This window comes from Nycticebus coucang, chromosome 10 (assembly GCF_027406575.1).
Source record: "Nycticebus coucang isolate mNycCou1 chromosome 10, mNycCou1.pri, whole genome shotgun sequence".
Taxonomy (NCBI): Eukaryota; Metazoa; Chordata; class Mammalia; order Primates; family Lorisidae; genus Nycticebus; species Nycticebus coucang.
In genome coordinates, this window is record NC_069789.1 from 19,611,768 (window position 1) to 19,625,384 (window position 13,617).

The window sequence follows — 13,617 nt, forward strand, 5'->3', positions numbered from 1 at the left end:
ATTAGTTGACTACTCAAGTCTTTTTAGAAAACTTTAATTTATTTAATGGTTAAGAAACTCACATTGATCACGCATGCATGGAGGGGGCAATGTCACCACCATTTCCCCAAAGCTGTATAGTACAGAAAAGACTTACGTTTATTTCTAGGCTTTGTGTTTGAAATTCACTTCTATGCCTACTAATATTTGTCCAAGTTAAAAGTGAAATTGGTTTAATTCCCAGAAACCACATACATGGATGGGAACTGGCAATTTTGATCTATGTTAAGTAACAGGTGGGAACCATGATTGAATTTAAAATATGAAGTGGATATTTCACAAAGCAGATATAGTGCATGTGCAGGTAATAAATAATCTACTAGGGATGGAGGGAGGGGCATGCTTTTAAAAAAAAATTAGGTGGGGGTAGAGTATAAGGGCTCGAACACAATAATTAAGAAAATGCCATGAAGGCTATGTTAACCAGTTCGGTGAAAATATTTCAGACTGTATGGAACCAGCACATTGGACCTCATAATTGCATTATTGTACACAGGTCTGATTTAAAAAATTAGGGTCATGTATTTAATTGCATTTAATTTGCAATATAGGAAATAATCACTTCCTCTTCTAAATTCTTACGGAACTTGTGCTTCACTTCGGCACCCTGCACTTTTGTGTTTTTATTCTCATCACGTGTGTGTGTATCTTTTCTTCTACTGCCTTGTAATTCCTTTAAGGAGTAGCTTTCAGCTTTATAGAATTCAGAATGCCTGGAGAGGTTGGAAAGGTACAAGTGGATTATGTTTTTCCTAAAAATGACTTTTTTTTAGTTTTCTATGATTAAACAACAGTGCCAGAAGCATGAAATATACAGCTAAGCAGAAATACAGAGCCAAATACAAGGTAAGAGGGAACCATCGCAAGTTTGGGCTGGTTTCCTAACATTAGTCGAGGTAACCTGGACAAGGCTTTTATGCTACAGCACCAGAGAAACTCTGGAACATCCAGTGGCTCACCACACACACAAGGTTTATTTTTACTTTTAACACAATTAAAGTTTTACGTTCTGCTCATGAAATGTCCAAAGGGGATGTTTCTGACTAGGTGGCTCTCCGGGTGGGGACTCGGGGACACAGTTTCCTTCTTCCTGGTGAAATGACCTTAGGAGATGTTTCTGACTAGGTGGCTCTCTGGGTGGGGACTCGGGGACACAGGTTCCTTCTTCCTAGTGAAATGACCTTAGGAGATGTTTCTGACTAGGTGGCTCTCTGGGTGGGGACTCGGGGACACAGGTTCCTTCTTCCTGGTGAAATGACCTTAGGAGATGTTTCTGACTAGGTGGCTCTCTGGGTGGGGACTCGGGGACACAGGTTCCTTCTTCCTAGTGAAATGTCCACAGGGGATATTTCTGACTAGGTGGCTCTCCGGGTGGGGACTCAGGGACACAGGTTCCTTCTTCCTAGTGAAATGTCCATAGGAGATGTTTCTGACTAGGTGGCTCTCCGAGTGGGGACTTGGGGACACAGGTTCTTTCTTCCTAGTGTCTTCATCATTCCCAACGTCAAAGCAAAGAGAGTGAGTGAGTAAAGTATCTTTCAGGGAGTTGCAGAGATCGGTTGGGAAGTGGCACACACAACTTCTACCCACATTCCATGGGCAAGAATGCATTTTATATGAGATGGCTGAAATAGGCATTATCTCTGCCACAGTGACCAAATACCCACCTTATTACCAGATGTGCTTCCACGCTACTCCCCTTCCCTTACGAAAACTTAACACATCACTGTGTTTTCCTCTTCCTCAGTCTCAAATGTGACGCTGAGAGCAATCTTTAACTACTCAGGCGAGTTGTCTGGTTCCCAACACACACTCAAGTTGTGCTACTGCAATGAGGATTGACCGATAGCAACAGATACTCCTTGGAGAAAGAGGAAGGGACTCACGGGTCCCTAGTGACACTGAAATCACTCAGAGCTGGCGCTAGGCTGTCTCCCTACTCTAGGGGGTGGGGGGTGGTGGAGAATTCTGAAACTAAATCCTGATTCTGCTCTTAAGAGGGAAAGCCCTGCCCACTGTTTCCGTGGTTCTGTTGTTGAGGTTAATTTTTTTGTTTGTATCCTCCTTGGCTACAAGTGCAATCAGGGTGAGGAGGGTGCTCTCCTTGAGGTTGGTGAAGCTTTCTCATCCCGCTTCCTGTTCTTAAGTCAGGGATCTATGGTTGTGTGAAGTGTCCAACAGTCAAAGGCCTTTTGCGTTGGGCATTGGATTGTGTTTGGCCAGACACATCTCTTAAACACTGATCCGTTGTCTTCTAGTTGATTCTAGGTGCTTCCAACTGTGTCCCCAGTTGTTTCCACCCTAGGTTTTATGTCTGCTTTATTGCTTTATTTCCTCATCCACAAATTCTCCCCTTCAATTTAAAGGCAACGACACAGGGGCTGGTAGGATTGAGAAGTGCACATGTGGTAATCTGAGAAGGGTCACTTGTCATTGTTCTGATCCTTCAATGTCCCATCTCTTACTCTTTGGGGTCCAGAAGCAATTGGCTTTTCCAGTCCTGCAAGACTCCAAATGTGTAGACTGTATCTGTTTCTTTTCTTTTCCTTTTGCAAGCTGGCAGTCTCTCTTGAACTCATCTCTTTTGTATAAAGCCTTACCAAATGCAGGTGACAGCAGCCAACACAGAGGAATACTTTGAAATACATAGAATTGCTTTACTACGGTCATATTACAATCATTGCTGAGGATATTGATCATGGCTGGTCTGGTCAAATGTTTGCAAGGTCTGAGCAAAGGTTTCCTTTCCTAATGCACGCTGTGCAGCATTAGAAATTTACGTTTTTCTCCATGACATTGGTTAATCCAGTAATCACATTCACTTAGTCATTGAGCATTGAAGAAATTAGAAAATAAATGAAAGACATGATCCCTAAATTAAAGGAGGTTACCACTTACTGGGACAAGGCAAACAAAATGCAGCCTGAGTGGTTATAATCTCTATCTTTCTATCTAGCTATATATCGATATATCTTATAAGCCATATACCTACCATAAAGATGTCAGAGATACCTATATCACAACTATATTTTCTAAAGCAAAAATAGTGGCATATTGCCTGACAGTGGGAGTATCCTTTTTTAGAACAATGGAACACGGAGTTTAGAATCATGATCAACTCAGAAAATCCAGGACACTTGGTTGCTACATGTACTGTCTGGGTTGAAAAATTAGGATTGTGGAAAGGCTGAAATTTAGAGTCTTAGTAGCAAGAGGCTGGGAGTAAATTGAATGTAACCTCTTTGCCAACCTTTGATGAGAATCTAGCATTAACCTAGAAATGGGAACTGACAAAAACAGACTGAATACATTTTGCAAAATTATAGGCAGCTCATTCCTCACCTACCTTATTGTCCAATCACAGTTTCACTCCCTCGTGTTTTTCGTTTGTTCATTTGTGTATCAAGTATTTTTTGAGCAAAAAGGAAGCTCTGCTCTGGGTAGAGTCAGAAAAGGCTTCCTGGAGGGAGGAAGTCTGAGCAGAGGATTCAAGGCAGGGAGACAACAAGGCAGGGAGGGCTTCTTGTGCACGTCTGGGAGGCAAGAGCGAGTAAAACACATTCCATGGGCCAGGTGTGGATGGAGAACAGCCGCAGAGTGCAAGGTGGTGGGCAGCTCGGGTGAGCAAGCTTAAGGGCGTGGGTCTTTACCTGAAAGAGACGAGGTATCATCTTTTGGCCTTTGAATGGGTCACTCTGGGGAAGGAGGTACTCTGCCCATACTATATTGCTTCAGTGTTCCATGAAGTGACAGTGGTGGTGGCTTTGTTTTCAGAGCTCTGGTGCTCTGACCCTCCCCCCCTCCACGCTCAGGCATCACAACTTCCCTGCCACACTGCGCCCTCCTAACAGGTTGCTGTGTCACACCTCTCGCCCTTTTGCATTTATCGCTTCTCCCTTGTGTAAACATCCTCTTTTCCCAGCTATTCATGTTCCAAAACTAGTTTATGTGCCATTTAACCTAAGAATCTTATGTGACATCTCTCTGATGTTCCATCTCCTCCCTCATCCTTCCCTCCGTACGGACTGGAAAGCCCTCCGGTATGCTACATATGAACATTGCCCTTCGTTGGGCACGGCCCACATTGCACTATAGTGCAATTGTTTGTTTATCTATTATACGATGGCTTCATTTAGGGCCGAAATGTCTTATTTGTATACTAGCTTCCACAAGGAACTTAGCACATGCCGTGTACTCAGTATTTACTTACCTAATTGAAAAAAATAGACATATCTAAATATCCTAAATACGTCAGGGCCCTTGGATTTTTGTGAAAAATAAATCATTCTTCTGTCAAAAGCCATGCTTTTAATAAAGTAATATTTAAAAGTTAATGAGTTAAACTTTCATCTACTGATTTTAAAAAATACAGTCATCTTTTGGTATCTGTGGTATTTGATTCCAGGACATCCCACACACCTCCCACACCTGCAGATATCAGAATCTGAGGATCCTCAAGTCCCTTATATAAAACAGTGTGGTATTTGTATTTGCACATGACCTACACACACACTTTAAATCATCTCTAGATTACTTATAATACCTAATTCACAAATGCTGTGTAAATAAGTTCATCAGAATGGGAACTGTGTTGCAAGCCACACCAATCAACTGCTACTTCTCAATAAGGACTAAACTCTGAGTGTACGCGTCTATCGTTTACAATCGGTCTTCCACATCTGTGGATTCTACATACTTGGATTCAAGAAACCATGCATAGAAAATACTTGGGAAAATAACAATAAAAAGCCATACAAATTTGGGCAGTGTCTGTGGTTCAAGGAGTTGGGCAACAGCCCCATACAGCAGAGGTGGTGGGTTCAAACCGGGCCCTGGCCAAAAACTGCAACAACAATAACAAAAAAAGCAATATGAACTTAACAGTGCAGCATAACAATTTTTTTTTTTTTTTTTTTTTTTATTGTTGGGGATTCATTGAGGGTACAATAAGCCAGGTTACACTGATTGCAATTGTTAGGTAAAGTCCCTCTTGCAATCATGTCTTGCCCCCATAAAGTGTGACACACACCAAGGCCCCACCCACCTCCCTCCTTCCCTCTTTCTGTTTCCCCCCCCATAACCATAATTGTCATTAATTGTCCTCATATCAAAATTGAGTACATAGGATTCATGCTTCTCCATTCTTGTGATGCTTTACTAAGAATAATATCTTCCACGTCCATCCAGGTTAATACGAAGGATGTAAAGTCTCCATTTTTTTTAATGGCTGAATAGTATTCCATGGTATACATATACCACAGCTTGTTAATCCATTCCTGGGTTGGTGGGCATTTAGGCTGTTTCCACATTTTGGCGACTGTAAATTGAGCTGCAATAAACAGTCTAGTACAAGTGTCCTTATGATAAAAGGATTTCTTTCCTTCTGGGTAGATGCCCAGTAATGGGATTGCAGGATCAAATGGGAGGTCTAGCTTGAGTGCTTTGAGGATTCTCCATACTTCCTTCCAGAAAGGTTGTACTAGTTTGCAGTCCCACCAGCAGTGTAAAAGTGTTCCCTTCTCTCCACATCCACGCCAGCATCTGCAGTTTTGAGATTTTGTGATGTGGGCCATTCTCACTGGGGTTAGATGATATCTCAGGGTTGTTTTGATTTGCATTTCTCTAATATATAGAGATGATGAACATTTTTTCATGTGTTTGTTAGCCATTCGTCTGTCGTCTTTAGAGAAAGTTCTATTCATGTCTCTTGCCCATTGATATAAGGGATTGTTGGCTTTTTTCATGTGGATTAATTTGAGTTCTCTATAGATCCTAGTTATCAAGCTTTTGTCTGATTGAAAATATGCAAATATCCTTTCCCATTGTGTAGGTTGTCTCTTTGCTTTGGTTATTGTCTCCTTAGCTGTACAGAAGCTTTTCAGTTTAATGAAGTCCCATTTGTTTATTTTTGTTGTTGTTGCAATTGCCATGGCAGTCTTCTTCATGAAGTCTTTCCCCAGGCCAATATCTTCCAGTGTTTTTCCTATGCTTTCTTGGAGGGTTTTTATTGTTTCATGCCTTAAGTTTAAGTCCTTTATCCATCTTGAATCAATTTTTGTGAGTGGGGAAAGGTGTGGGTCCAGTTTCAGTCTTTTACATGTAGACATCCAGTTCTCCCAACACCATTTATTGAATAGGGAGTCTTTCCCCCAAGGTATGTTCTTGTTTGGTTTATCAAAGATTAGGTGGTTGTAAGATGTTAGTTTCATTTCTTGGTTTTCCATTCGATTCCAAGTGTCTATGTCTCTGTTTTTGTGCCAGTACCATGCTGTCTTGAGCACTATGGCTTTGTAGTACAGACTAAAATCTGGTATGCTGATGCCCCCAGCTTTATTTTTATTACAGAGAACTGCCTTAGCTATACGGGGTTTTTTCCAGTTCCATACAAAACGCAGAATCATTTTTTCCAAATCTTGAAAGTATGATGTTGGTATTTTGATAGGAATGGCATTGAATAGGTAGATTGCTTTGGGAAGTATGGACATTTTAACAATGTTGATTCTTCCCATCCATGAGCATGGTATGTTCTTCCATTTGTTAATATCCTCTGCTATTTCCTTTCTGAGGATTTCATAGTTTTCTTTATACAGGTCCTTCACCTCCTTCGTTAGGTATATTCCTAGGTATTTGATTTTCTTTGAGACTATGGTGAAGGGACTTGTGTCCTTAATTAGCTTCTCATCTTGACTGTTATTGGTGTATACAAAGGCTACTGACTTGTGGACATTGATTTTATATCCTGAAACATTACTGTATTTTTTGATGACTTCTAGGAGTCTTGTGGTTGAGTCTTTGGGGTTCTCTAAGTATAAGATCATGTCGTCAGCAAAGAGGGAGAGTTTGACCTCCTCTGCTCCCATTTGGATTCCCTTTATTTCCTTGTCTTGCCTAATTGTATTGGCTAGAACTTCCAGCACTATGTTGAATAGTAAAGGTGACAGAGGACAACCTTGTCTGGTTCCAGTTCTAAGAGGAAAAGCTTTCAGTTTTACTCCATTCAGTAAAATATTGGCTGTGGGTTTGTCATAGATAGCTTCAATCAGTTTTAGAAATGTGCCACCTATGCCTATACTCTTCAGAGTTCTAATTAGAAAAGGATGCTGGATTTTATCAAATGCTTTTTCTGCATCTATTGAGAGGATCATGTGATCTTTATTTTTGCCTCTGTTAATATGGTGGATAACGTTTATAGACTTGCGTATGTTAAACCAGCCTTGCATCCCTGGGATGAAGCCTACTTGATCATGATGAATGACTTTTTTGATGATAAGCTGTAATCTATTGGCTAGGATTTTGTTGAGAATTTTTGCGTCTATGTTCATGAGTGAGATTGGTCTGAAATTCTCCTTTTTGTTTGGGTCTTTTCCTGGTTTTGGTATCAGGGTGATGTTTGCTTCATAGAATGTGTTGGGGAAGATTCCTTCTTCCTCAATTTTCTGGAATAATTTCTGCAGTACAGGAATAAGCTCTTCCTTAAAGGTTTGATAGAATTCTGGAGTGAAGCCATCTGGACCAGGGCATTTTTTGGTTGGAAGCTTTTTTATTGTTTCTTTAATCTCAGTGCTTGAAATTGGTCTGTTCAGGAGCTCTATTTCTTCCTGGCTGAGTCTAGGGAGAGGGTGTGATTCCAAATATTGATCCATTTCTTTCACATTGTCAAATTTCTGGGCATAGAGTTTCTGGTAGTATTCAGAGATGATCTCCTGTATCTCTGTGGGATCAGTTGTTATTTCCCCTTTATCATTTCTGATTGAGGTTACTAGAGATTTTACTTTTCTATTCCTCGTTAGTCTGGCCAATGGTTTATCTATTTTATTTATTTTTTCAAAAAACCAACTCCTTGTTTCGTTAATTTTCTGAATGATTCTTTTGTTTTCAATTTCATTGATCTCTGATTTGATTTTGGATATTTCTTTTCTTCTACTGAGTTTAGGCTTAGATTGTTCTTCTTTTTCCAATTCCATAAGATCTCTTGTGAGATTGTTGATGTGCTCTCTTTCAGTTTTTCGAATGTAGGCATCTAAAGCGATGAATTTTCCTCTCAAAACTGCTTTTGCAGTATCCCACAGGTTTTGGTAGCTTGTGTCTTCATTGTTGTTATGCTCAAGGAAGTTAATGATTTCCTGTTTTATTTCTTCCTGCACCCATCTGTTATTCAACAGAAGATTGTTTAGTTTCCATGCCTTTGGGTGGGGTCGAGCATTTTTGTTAGAGTTGAGTTCCACCTTTAGTGCCTTATGGTCTGAGAAGATACAAGGTAAAATTTCAATTCTTTTGATTCTGTTGATATTTGTTTTGTGTCCCAGGATATGATCAATTTTGGAGAATGTTCCATGGGGTGATGAGAAGAATGTATATTCTTTATCTTTGGGGTGGAGTGTTCTATATGCGTCTATCAAGCACAGTTGTTCTAGAGTCTCATTTAAGTCTCTTATATCCTTGTTTAATTTCTGTTTAGAGGATCTGTCCAGCTCTGTAAGAGGAGTGTTAAAGTCCCCTGTTATGATGGTATTATCAGATATCATATTGCTCAGACTGAGTAAGGTCTGCTTCAAGAATCTGGGAGCATTTAAATTGGGTGCATAAATATTTAGAATTGAAATGTCTTCTTGTTGTATTTTTCCCTTGACCAATATAAAGTGACCATCTTTGTCTTTTTTGACTTTAGTTGCTTTAAATCCACATGTGTCTGAAAATAAGATTGCAACTCCTCTTTTCTTCTGAATTCCATTTGCCTGAAAAATTGTCTTCCAACCCTTGACTCGGAGCTTTAATTTGTCTTTTGAAGCCAGGTGTGTTTCTTGCAGACAGCAAATGGATGGCTTGTGTTTTTTAATCCAGTCAACCAATCTATGTCTCTTCAGTGGGGAATTCAAGCCATTAACATTTATTGAGATAATTGACAAGTGTGGTAGTATTCTATTCGTCTTATTTTGTGAGAGTCCATTGCTTAGAGTTATCTTTTGCATCAGTGTGGAGGTTAGGTTCTGTCCTTTAATTTCTGAGTTCTTACTTTGCTGCTGATCCATTGTGGTGGTCAGTGTGCAGAACAGGTTGAAGTATTTCCTGTAGAGCTGGTCTTGTTGTGGCGAATTTCCTCAATGTTTGTATATCCGTAAATGATTTGATTTCTCCGTCAATTTTGAAGCTTAGCTTAGCAGGGTACAGAATTCTGGGCTGAAAATTGTTCTGTTTAAGTAGATTAAAGGTAGATGACCATTGTCTTCTTGCTTGGAAAGTTTCATTAGAGAAGTCTGCGGTCAATCTGATGGATTTGCCCCTGTAGGTCAACTGGCGCTTACTCCTGGCAGCTTGCAGAATCTTTTCTTTGGTCTTGACTTTGGACAGGTTCATCACAATGTGTCTTGGAGAAGCTCGGTTAGAGTTGAGGCGACCTGGGGTCCGATATCCCTCTGAAAGCAGTGTGTCAGAATCTTTGGTGATGTTTGGGAAATTTTCTTTTATAATATTCTCTAGTATGGCTTCCATTCCTCTGGGGCATTCTTCTTCCCCTTCTGGAATTCCTATAACTCGTATGTTGGAACGCTTCATAAAGTCCCATAATTCTGACAGTGAACGTTCTGCTTTCTCTCTCTTCTTTTCTGCCTCTTTTACTATCTGAGTTATCTCAAAAACTTTGTCTTCTACCTCTGAAATTCTTTCTTCTGCATGGTCTAACCTGTTGCTGATACTTTCCATTGCATCTTTAAGTTCCCTGATTGACTGTTTCATTTCCTTCAGCTCTGCTATATCCTTTTTATATTCTTCATATCGTTCATCTCTTATTTGATTCTGTTTTTGAATTTCTTTTTGGTTATTTTCCACTTTATTAACAGTTTCCTTCATTGTTTCCATCATTTCCTTCATTGTTTTCAACATGTGTATTCTAAATTCCCTTTCTGTCATTCCTAACATTTCTGTATAGGTGGAATCCTCTGCAGTAGCTACCTCATGGTCCCTTGGCGGGGTAGTTCTGGACTGGTTCTTCATGTTGCCTGGAGTTTTCTGCTGATTCTTCCTCATGGGTGATTTCTTTTATCTGTTTACTTGCCCTAATTTTCCTTTCAATTCCTCTTGCTCTTTAAGTTCTTGTGCCTGTGGACTAAGGGTTATAGGACCAGAAGGGTGAGAAGGTTTAAGAGCAAAAAAGCGATGAAAGAAATGAGGACCGAGTGATAAGAAAAAAAAAAAAAAAAAATGAAAAAAAAGAAAAATAGAGAAAGGAGAGTGGTTGGGTGAAAGGAATATTGACAAAAAGAAGAGAGGCACAGAAAGAGGGAGACAGAGCAATATAGGTGTACAGTAGGGTACTTTGATACAACCTTAAAAAAAAAAAAAACACCTTCTGGGGGTGCCAAGTGGGGTGGTTCCCTTGAGGTCAGCAGCTCTTTGCTAACCTGATCAGACACAGTACCCCACCTCCACCAAGTAGAGAGTAAAGACAAAAATGCTATAAATCAAACCAAAACGAGCAAACAGAAAACCTTACGGGATAAAATTGGCTGGAAAAACCAAATAATAGTGGTAGAAACACTAACAAAAATGAAGTTCTGATTATTGAAATAGGCAGCAATGGGAAATTATAATTAAACTAGAAAAATTGAGAAAGAAAAAGGATCTGTATGGAAAAGGTTGAACTTGAAAAACAAAACAACAATCTAGAACGTCAAAATAAACAAAAAAAACAACCAAACCAAAAAAAAAACCCAAACAAACAAACAAAAAAAAACACACACGCAACCAAAAACAAAGCAGTATGTATATGGAATTGAATATTGTCTGGGCAACACGTGGTCTTCTGGGGTATAAGATGTTAATCACAGTTCTGATACGACTGGAGGCTGCTAGTTTCTCGAACCCCAGCAGGTAGACACCCTAAATCTCTCTTCAGCCCACTTAAAAGGCACTTTGAACTTGTTCACTTACTGAGCAGAAGCTTTCTCAGGGAAGTGCTTGTTGCTGGAATCACTGCTGGAGTGGCTATCCACTTACCCTGTGTGTCAAAACTGGTCTCCCTCTGCCCCCGAGGGTTAGGGCTGCAAGGCGGCTCAGACCCCGCCCTTAGGCTACTTGGTCGCTGGGTTACCAGCTCCCACCCAATTCCAGCTCTGCGACCCTGAGGGCGGAGCTCGCCAGGGCAGATCGCTCACAATGTCTGCCTGTGACCCAGAGCCAAACTCTATTAGCTCCGTCTGGCTCAGCGGCTCAGACTGGGGCCCTAGACAAAGGCCAAAGTTCTCCGCACTCCCGCTCAGGCTCTCCCCAAGGCAGTTCAGCTGAGTGCCAAGTCCAAAGACACCAAAACAGTTCACAGGTAAGGCCTTTCTGGTTTGCAGTCTCGCTGCTACTGAACTTACAGTTGCGGGCGGGTTTAGGCGGATTGAACACACGCGACCACTTGCCGGTTTTCCACTGTTTTAGTCCTCCTCTTGGGGTCCAGAAGTCTCTCGCTGACTCCCTGTATCCTCTCAGGGGTGATGATAGGCAGATCCCACCAGCCAGAGATGCCTGGACTCCTATATCCCCAGACTCACGGTGCCCAGATGCAAGGAAGCTGTTACTCGGCTGCCATCTTGCTCCACACCTCCCTCTCAGCCTTTCTTGAATGGCTTCTCCTGCAGATTGTAGAGATCAGATTAGATACATTTGCTTGGCGAAGCAGCATTCCAGGCCAATTGCAGCTGAAGACTTTGTCCCCTCTTTGGTGTTTTTCAGTAGCCTCCTAGTTATCAGCCCCAACCAAACTGTCACTGTCAGACCAATTCCTGCTCAAGCCCCAGGAACACATCTGGACTCCCAAGAACATCCTCCCCTTTGCAGATGGCTGAATTCACTCCTTTATGCCTGTGACTTTTTTGCTCTGTACAATGCTGCATAATCCGCAGCACGGCCCGGGCTCCGAAACTGGCCGCGGCCATCCGCACTCAGCATAACAATTTTTTACAAGGTCTCCCCTTTTATATAGACAAAGAAACTGAAGCCCAGAAAAGTTAAAAACCTTGCCCAGAGTTACTACACCCAAGGAGACAGGAAGTGGTGATTAAACGGGTAGAGGCTTCTATCTCCTTCCAGGTATCCCTATACGTGGGTCACTACAAATGTTTTGAGACAGACTCTGGTCTATTATTTCACTTCCAAGAAACACAGTTGACAATGTCCTTTCTGATTCACCTGTGCAAGTTTTAACTCGCTTGGCTTATCAGGGTGGCTGGGAGGGCTTCGTTTGTCTCCATCTGCACAGATTTTAGGTTTCTTGATTTTTATGCATCTCAACCTTTTGTAATGGCCTACGTGCTCCCTTGAGTTCAGAAAATGTGTTTTAAAAGGCAAGGGGAAGAGCCTAACTTCACAAACCTTCAGTCATTGTTTACATTAGTGGTTCTCGAACATTGGCATGCAGTAAGTTCACCTGGGGAATCCGGTGAAATTTATAGCTCCCATGCCCACACTGAGAGATGATTCAAAATTGGCATTTAAACAACTGTCCTGAGTGATTCTCATGTTAGGTGGTCCTCCAAGTATGCTCTGAGAAACACCAGTTGAAGTGTTTTTTTATAGTGGTCTAAGACCAGCGTAAGAGGAGATATTTCAGGTATAAGGAAAAAGGAAACCTTGTCTCAGAGTCCCAGAAAAGGGGATTAAGAAGAGAGCTCTCCCCCAAACGCAAGAGTGCATGCAAACACAAGTGCATGTATACACACACACACACACACACACACACACACACACACACACACACGGAGAGAGAGATCGCCTTGTCCCTAAGACTCTCACAAAATAAGGGTCAGAAATTATGTAGAATTATGGAGAAGGATCTTCATTTTTTTATCTATGTACCTAGATGTTACTTTTTTAACAACGGCATTCTAGTTTTTATGATTATAACAACCATAAAAATAACCATGCAGCCAGTAAAAATAATATGTTATCCAAAAAAATCACTGCGTAGATCAATATCAATAAGATTTTCCCTGTGTTTTCTTCTGGGTGTTTGACAGTTTCAGGTCTTATGGGTAAGTCTTTAATCCACTTCAATTTAATTTTTGTGTGGTATAAAATAAGAGCCAAATGTCATGTAGCTATTGCGTTTTCCCAAGACGATTTATTAATGAGACTGTCCTTTCCCATTGTGTGTCCTTGGCACTCTTGTCAAAGATCAGCTGATGGTAAATGAGTGGATTTATTTCTGGGTTTTCAGCTTTGTTCCATTGGTTTTTATGAGTGGATTTATTTCTGGGTTTTCAGCTTTGTTCCATTGGATTTATTTCTGGGTTTTCAGCTTTGTTCCATTTGGTATGTCTTTCACGCCAGTACCATGCCGCTTTGGTTACTGTAGCTAGCTTTGTAGTGTATGTTGAAATCATGTATTCTTTTTATTATTTTGATCAAGATTGCTTTGGCTATGTGGAGTCTGTCATGGTTCCATGGATTAGGATTATTTTTTCTGTTTCTGTGGAAAAGTCATGGGAATTTCAATAGGGATTGCATTTGTATCTGTGGATAGCTTGAGGTGTTATGGACATTTTAGCAATATTAATTTCTCTGATCCAGGAACACATGATAAATTTCCATTTATTT